Raw genomic sequence first — 8992 nt, 5'->3', positions numbered from 1 at the left:
GTACCCCCCCCCCCCTTCCCCCATTAGACACCACATGAACTCTGATCTATGACGGGGCGTTGAGAAATAATTATGACACAATGTTTTTCCTGTAATCTTTCCATGTCAACAAAGAGGGCACGATCGCCTCCTCGGACTCGCTTGTCCGACTCCGCATCAACGCGCAGGCATTCACAGAAAACACTCTCCCTTGCATGCGCATACACGTGTAGGCTTCATAGTTAGCATGTAACACTTCATGCTTGCGTGAGACACGGCGACCGACTGATAGACTGAGTGTCGAGCCAAAAAGAAAGGAGAGGCTCTGCAATGTCTTGTAAATGTCTATCAGTTCTTTAAGCATGTGATCTGTGGCTCTGCCCCTCGTGAACGCGCCGGCCAGCACATAACCGAAAGCAGGACAGTTATTCACAGCTGCCTTAGTGGACAGTTTTAACGGCCGAGGACTTTTTGGGAACTTAAATGAACACTTGACCTGAGCACTTGTAAAGCAGCAGACCAGAGGAAAAAGCACAGATGCAAACTGCTTCTGCACCGCTCCGGTAAAATACGTGAGCGGCCTCAAACTCGAAGGGGCAGAGGGACAAACTGCCACGATGATGTCATCAAAAGACAAGTCCCAGAACGGATGAATGCCCCACCACCACCAGAAATGCCGGATCGGCCCCGCTGGGTTCAGAAGATGGCCCGTTTTCATCCCGGGAGCCACAAAGAAACAGAAACTTCTGGGTTCTGCTCCAGAAAACCTCAATTTAAATCCCACTGACATTTGCAATGATGCAAATGGCTCAAATCAAACCGTGGAACTTAACCTTCCTCTTCATTACTGCCTGCAGTTTAATCAGCAATGTTTTTAAAGCATTATGTGATATTCAATAAGTCTGTTTTCAGTGCCCTTTAACAATGTATCCCGCGAGCCCCGGGCCCATTAGCTCTCACTGTTTCTTGGAGGCTGAGTGATTCTACACCTCACAATTTAATTCCACTGTCATCAGTTGGCGCCAGAACAGGAAGCGTTATGTCAGTTATGTAGCGAGGCGGTACGCGGCGGTATGCAGTTTGGCGCGTTGGATTTTCATGCAGAGTTTTTTTGTCCCACCACAGACCTGAAATGAACATTTGCCTTTTTATTAGCTGTTACCTCAATCTTTTCCCTGCTTCCTCCAACTTCAACCAAACCTTTAATACAGTCTTTCCCTAATCGGTTGGAGAGAGATTTAAAAAGCCTGCAGCTGAACGTAAAGAAATCATTACCTTCTCGTATTTTCTGGGGTTTCGCGGAAGCATCCAATATCGAGGGTCCCGTCTGACAAAAGGGTTTGACCCTCGAACTCTGCGCGTCGCCACAATTAGGAAAATAAAATGGTTGCTCCAGACATGGCAGCAACAATTACAAGGCCACAAAGATTAAAATTCGTTTCACTCTGTTTCCACCAACAGAGGAGTTTCAGTTGACCCCAGCGTCAGTTCAGATCTTATAAACTCTACATAGTGATTGTCACTTCATTGTTAGGATGTCCTTTGTAGAAAACTTGCTGTTTTCTTGTTGGGAGGAGAAAAGATGACTGATAGAGAATTTACAACTAGACCGTTTTCTTTTCTTTTTTTAATTCAACAATTTTTGTGAAAATATATCATGTGCCTGCAAAATTCTATAACCTCTTCGTGGCCTGAGAGATAATTTCCCAAATTATTGATAGAAGGCAGTAATTTTGTACATTAAAATGTGTAAATAATGCATTCTGACCCACTAAGATGAATTTACAGCTATTCAATTCTAATCTATATTATATTACGTAGCAGTTCCACTTCTAGTATGACAATAAATATTCTCATGTAGAGCGGATGAAATGCCCTTTATCAAATTTAAGCCATAACATAGCAAAAAGACTGGAGACCTCAAATTGAGGATTTTCCCAACTTCTCAAGATGCAATGTTTACAAGAATAGTACAAATGCGACGGCAAAACTCACCAAGAAAAAATATGTAGTGAAATATACTGTAAAAACCTAAAATGTACACACAGGGCAGCTGTGGGTTGGTTGGTTCCACATGTCAAAGTGTCCTTGAGCAAGATGCTCAACACCAAACTGATCCCAATGGATGGATTGCATGCACTGATAAAAGTATTACACTAGAAAAACATGCATCTGATCAAAGCGAAGCTTAAGTAAGCAGTGACGTTTTGTGTACCTGTATTTAATTGGAGCTGTTTTATAATTTTTTTCTGTCTATGAACAAGAAGATTGACGGTCCTGGAGGTGACCGACCCGGTCACACGTGGGTGTGCCTGTATGTAAAGTTCAGTATATGTTGAATGTTTGTGTGTGTGTGCGTGTGTGTGTGGTTCCATGTCCTTCCTGGGCCCCCGCTCAGACATTCTGCTGCTAGTAGGAGTGAGTGTCCGTACTTATATACGAATATACGTACGTGTGTGTGTGTGTGTGTGTGTGTGTGTGTGTGTGTGTGTGTGTGTGTGTGTGTGTGTGTGTGTGTGTGTGTGTGTGTGTGTGTGTGTGTGTGTGTGTGTTTATGTGGACGTAGCCCTTGCCTGACCGTGGCCCCGTCCAAGTCTTAGCATGCTCATTTATAGCCAAGCAGCCCATCAATCTTAATAGAGGAGAGAAGTGCAAAGAGCCGATGAAACGCCAGACATGATCACTATTCACTCTATGAGGGCAAGGAGAGAGGGAGGAGCAAAATGGGAGGAAGGTGGAGGGGGGAGGGGGGGTGGCAGGGCGAGGGAGCACGAAGGGAGTGAAAGTGAGGAGGGAGGGAGTGAGGGAGGGGAAGAAGGATGGGGTGAGAAAGAGAGAGGTCGCAACTTGTTTATCCTTGTTTGTGATAATAATGATCTGATACTCGTGCTTTGGCCTGATTTACTCTCTGCGAGCGGCGGCGGGCCGAGCAGCAGCAGCAGAGTGTGTGAGAACACGTGTCTCATAACGCCTCCCGTACAAAATCACAGTTAGTGCAGGCTGGTTTTCCTATAATCAAAGTTCCAAAAGTTCTGGAAGTGTTCTGGTGGAAAGGCTGACGAGCACATGCCGTATCACCGGCGGAGCTGGAAGGGTCACATGCTGGGCGTCGGATCACACTGTGCTCGGAGACCCGGTCCTGGAATGGAGCGGCGTGTGTGTGTGTGTGTGTGTAGGAACACTGCTGAGAGGTGGGGACGGGTAAGAGGATATTTGGCAATGTGCTGCGAGGCTGCGAGACTGTGCTGACACAGGACACTGCGTCTTCATACAACAACAGAGCGATCGCTCTGCCAGGCACAAGGTGCAAAAGGGATTCGCTAAGTCTGCTGTGTTCACTGTTTAACACAGGCCGGGTCACATTACCCAACAGTACAGGGGGAAGAAATTCCAGCAAGGCAGCGCATAGGAATATAATGAAAACATTGAGTATAGCTGCAACAACACACGTTGTGTCCAAGACAGTGTGTAAACAGTGTCATGGAGGAGTTTTTATCAGTCACCAATAACATAAATCACAAACACTTCAGAGTCACAAAGCAAGATTTTTGAAAGACAGAGTAAGAGTAGTAGCATTGACCGATGTTCATTATCCATTATATATCCATAGATATAGAGCCTGAATTTAGTGGGCTAAATTGCATGCAGACACAATTAGACTTCTGTAATTCTATGTGTACATTTTATATACATGTTGTGAACATATTTTGTAAATTTTTCCATAAATTTTGCCCACATATTGCATACATAGTTCACACATTTTGCACACATCTTGCCTACATTTTGGCTCGGTTGGGAGAACGGTTGTCGCTCAGTCGGAATGTCGCAGGTTCAATTCCCATCTCCACCTGTACACATGCTGGAGTCTCCTTGAGCAATACACTGAACCCAACATTGCTCCCAATGGACTGACAGCGGCAGCCTCAGTGTGATTGGATGGCGCGCCAAGCCCTCAAAAACATCGGCGCATTACAGAAAATTAATAATATTTTACATGATATGTCGAAGACTTAAAAGAAGAGATTCAGAAAAAACCAAATCTGAGAAAAAATATCTCATAAACTCCACAAATACAAGTTGTGGGGAGCCAGCTGAGGAAAAAGCGACACATCACAGCACCTCATTTTAAACTTTTTACAAACAATCTCAATCATAAATAATGCAAATAGTTTCAGACTTTTTAAATCACATTGTATCTGAGATGAATCTAAATGCATTTACTGCACGATCTGGCGATCTGGAACCCGGTGCCCAATATTTTTGTCTTCATGAAAGCTATTGCGGTTGTGAATGTTAATTTGCCCGATCCAGAGCATAGATCAAATTCTGTAAACACAATATCAAGTTTGCACCTATTTTTATGCAAACATACTTACAAGATCAGGCCAACATATTAATGAGGGCTTTTCACAGTAATATATAGTACTATATTTACAAAAAACTAATATAACTGATAAAATAGACTGAATCAGTCTTAGTTTGGGTTAATAAGACTTAATTTTATGCAATTAGGCAACTTTCTCTCAATATTTAATGAACTTATGTAACACTTTATTGATCAACTGATGAAATTCGAATTACAAAAAACAAGATTCTAGACTCTCCATCTAAAATTAAAACAACAGCCTGGTCTGATTGCTGAAGAAAGTAGCACTTGATTTATCTTTATTTTGGATGAAATGTGTTCACTTGTTGGACTATTTGGCAAGATAAATCAAGCGCACATCAAAGCAGTTCAAATATTTAAAATCCTATTCATGTCTTGTATATTTTGCCTTTTGGTCTGAACGCCAGGACCACAGAGGGCAGTGCGGTGAGGTGAACCTGGGAACGCCTGCAACAGCTGTGAGAAACCATCAGATCTGCCATTCCTCACACTTCAACAGCCAACAAGAGAGCGATTTATGACGGCCAGAGAGAGGGAGAAAAAGAGATGGTGAAAAAAAAACAAAACGAGGACAGACAGGGGAGAAGGAGACATAAACAGAGAGAACGGAGGAGAAAGAATGAAATAAACACAGAGGAGAATACGTGGAGTTGAAAGGGGATGCGATAAAGGGAAGCAATATGCGGGAAAGAGGAGACGCCATGGGAGTGAGACACGCTGAGAGGGACAGATGGCTGACGAGGAAACTAAGTAAAGAGGAGACGTGGCAGGAGCTTTAAAGTCTATTAAAAGACATCAACACACTACAGTTACACATGATTTGAAAGGGGGGGGGGGGGGGGGGGGGATGGGGGGCACATAAAACTGCCCTCACTTGCAAAATGGCTTCAAGATCACACTTTGACCAGTGATCAATCAACGTGGGTGCGAACAAACATGGCCGCCCGCGAAATGACCGGCCCTTTTTACTGAAAAGTGGAAAGTTCCCTGAAGTTAAGCTGAGTGATCAGACGGAGTTGTGCACCATCGCTGCAGGTGTGCTCGATCTCATCCCGTCCAGGTGAAGCGCGAAGCTGCTGCCTGAAAGACACTTCCCTCCACAGCTCCACACGATCACACCTCCCCTCTCCTCTCCTCCCCTCCCCTCCCCTCCCCCCCCCTCCCCTCTGCTTGTCTTGTCTGTGGTGGGTTTGCTGGTGTGAACATTTCGTTTATTTGGACTTTTAATACAAGCTGACCCCTGTCCCCTCGCGAGTGTGTGTGTGTGTGTGTGTGTGTGTGTGTGTGTGTGTGTGTGTGTGTGTGTGTGTGTGTGTGTGTGTGTGTGGTCCGAGGAGCAGTCTCCCATGACAACTACGTCAACGAACCGGAGACGGCGTCGAAAGAAGACCACACCGCACAAGGAGAAGGAGAAAACATACACACACACACACAGACGCGCACGCACACACATGCATGTACACAAATAAACTTTAGCGTGTATCTTCTATGTGCTATGTGGGATATGTGTGTGTGTGTGTGTGTATGTGTGTGTGTTTATATGTGTTTTGGTCTTGAGGAAATCTTCAGCATGTCTTGAGATGGATCCCCGGGGTTCTCGCCGGATTCTGATTGGCCGGTCGGTCTGCGGTGTTTGTTTCCACAGCGACAGAGCTGTCACTGCCTCCTACCACCCAGGTAGAGCTGTCAATCACTCGGGCAGGCAGCCAACCGCATGCAGACCCCTCTGCAACCAATCAAACCTTTCACGCGTTACAGCTGAAAGGCAATCAAACTCAACATAATAAATTAAAAACCATAAAACCAGGAGGAACGGAAAATACATTCTGGGGGGGGGGTTCTGCAATGCAAAGTCTCCATTTAGTTGAAGGAACAAGCCAGTGATTTGATGACAGCTTGAGTCTCTTTTTCTAGAATTTTAATGGGAATTTTTGGTCTCGTTGTGTCAGTCACTCACTTGGAAGTGATTTTGCAAGACGTACATTTCAATAGTCACAGTATTCTGTGTCGTAAATGAGACGGCCTGTCAATTGTAGTTCGAATAACATAGATGTGCTAATGGGTGGTGTGGTGGTTCGCACTAACGTTGATATATATATATATATATATATATATATATATATATATATATACTCTAGGCCGTCTGTGTGGAGTTTACATATTCTACCTGTGCATGCATGGGTTTTCTCCTCATACTTTTAATCTTCTTCCGCAATCCAAAAAATGTTTTCAATGAATCTGTGTCTTAAGGTCCCATTTACCCAACAGCTTTTTCAAATTAAAAAGGCATAATTTTTGGTGGTTTTGTTTTCTGAAAAACATTGCTCTTACACAGCAACGTTTTGAAAATGAATTCCCATTTTGGACCATTAGTGGGTTTGTGTTTGTAATGAAACCACAAAGAACTTGAGCAGAGAACAACACACTATAAGCAATAACAATGACAGTACACAGACATTCACATGGACAGACGACAAAGTTAGACTGCTATTGCAGGTGACTGTCAACTATAAAACTACCAAGTCCTGGGAGTCATGACACTCTGGAGGCCGCCATTGTTGTTATTGTCCACTGACTTACACATGTGCAGAAGAACTTTTTACTGCGCCCGGGGTGTGCCTGAGCAATAGCAGCGTTTCTGCTGTGTACAAGGTTCCATCTTACCCCCATTTACACGGAGACAGAGTTGGAGCATGTTCGAAAAGTCCCACCTTGGGAGCCGTATCGGGGGAGTTGTGAAAACGTTGTGTAAATCGTACATTTCACCATAAGAATGTGTTCAACCGCGTCTCTGCGTTTGCCCTGTGATAGATGGTGACTTTTGCAGGGTGTACGCTGGAATCGGCTCCAGACTCCCTCGACAAGTATCATAAAGCAGTTTAAAAGTTGGATGGACGTGCAAATTCACAATTTATGGCCTATTATACCTAGAATATATATATATATTAGCTCAAATTCCACCATAGACTGACAGGTACATTATACATTGATTATCTGATGGAATCATGTTTTATTAATATTGAAAAGTCCTTCATATCAGCTGAGTTTAAAAACAATTATGATTTATGCCTCCACCCAAACTCGTTACACTTTGAAGTTTTCTACAAAAGTGATCCTGCTGCTGTGACAAATAATAGGAAGGGTCATAAAAGCTAAGAATGGAGCCTTTTCTATTTTGGAGTTGAGGCGTATCTGAAGGCGATGAAAAGCAGATGTAACACAATATAGAAGTCAGGGTCTCGCGGAGCAATGTCACACAACCGGGACAGTCACATGCTCGCAAAAATAGACGAGAACACACATGTGTTTAGAGAAGCTAAAAGAAAGAGACAAGAACATGGATGCTAATAAATTACTGCAAATGTTTTACTTTTGAGGAGGACTATTTGCATAGAAATACGTCCATAAGTCCTTAACAGAGTCTGGTTCTCGATGAACTATGAGATTGCAGTTTACTCCAAATGTTGAAAATGAGGCCTCCTTCGAGCCGGAGTTGAACCAGTGACCTAAGGATGTCTGCTTTTACTGCCCTACAGTCCTCCGCTCTACCAACTGAGCTATCGAAGGGGTCGTACTGTGATGGCGACCTCATCACGAGTCATCGATAACAGATCGCAGGTTTAACCAGCTGAGACTCTGCACAGTGACCAGGCTTGTCTTTGACAATAAGCCTTTATCTGCTGGGTTTTCTAAAATGCCCATACAATGTGTGTGTGCACAACCCGTGCATGTTTCTGTGTGTGTGCGTATATGTGTGTGCGTGTGTGCTAATCCCTGTCCTTGCTCAGCGGTCACACGCTCCAGTGTACACACCCGGAGCACTTTGTTCCCTGCGGGCTACAGTAGCGCCGTCGCCGTGTTTGTGTGACTACAGTAAAGCCCCCTCACTGTAATCACTGATCAATACTAGCGATCACAGCCCGATCATCAATACCGTTCCATCTGTCGAAGCAAATAAACGCCGCATGCCAAAGCGCGGTTTAAGGACACGGTGGCAGCTGCTCTGATATTCAGTAACAGCGAAGCAGCAAACCTCCGATATAGCAGACGACACACACACGCACGCACGCACGCACGCACACACACACACACACACACACACACACACACACACACACACAGGTCTACAGTAAGAAGCCGTCATTAATGCGTTGGGCCGGATGTTGCTATGACCTCTCTCTTTTTAGGCGTGACCCCTGCAGATGACCCTGGAGAGGGATTAGTCCCTGATACGCCTAATTAACCCCCCCCCATAGCACACCGTGACTAGAGCGGCAGACACTCATCCCCACTATGACACCCTGTCCCTGCTACGTTCACACTCATTTCTTTTTGTTTCGTTTGGGTTCAGTGGATTTCAAATTCATCGGTCAAGCTCAAAGAAGTAGAAATGAAAATCTGAGCCCAAACTTGGAGAATTGTCCCGCTGAAAGAACGTCACGCTGAAATCTACCGCAAATCTGCTTCTTCATTTGAGGACACCCTATCCACCTTGACCCATCCTCTCACACTTCTCTGGCCCCAGCTAACCCCTCCGTAATCCTTACCAAGCCTAAACAAGCGTATTTTGACTGCAGGGTTTGCAGGGAGGAAACAGAGGTTGGATTTCCAAGAGTTTAAAACCGA

The sequence above is a fragment of the Lipophrys pholis genome (assembly GCF_963383615.2).
Source record: "Lipophrys pholis genome assembly, chromosome: 21".
Classification (NCBI taxonomy): Eukaryota; Metazoa; Chordata; class Actinopteri; order Blenniiformes; family Blenniidae; genus Lipophrys; species Lipophrys pholis.
The sequence above is the reverse complement of the archived record's forward strand: the minus strand, read 5'-3'. Positions refer to the sequence as shown.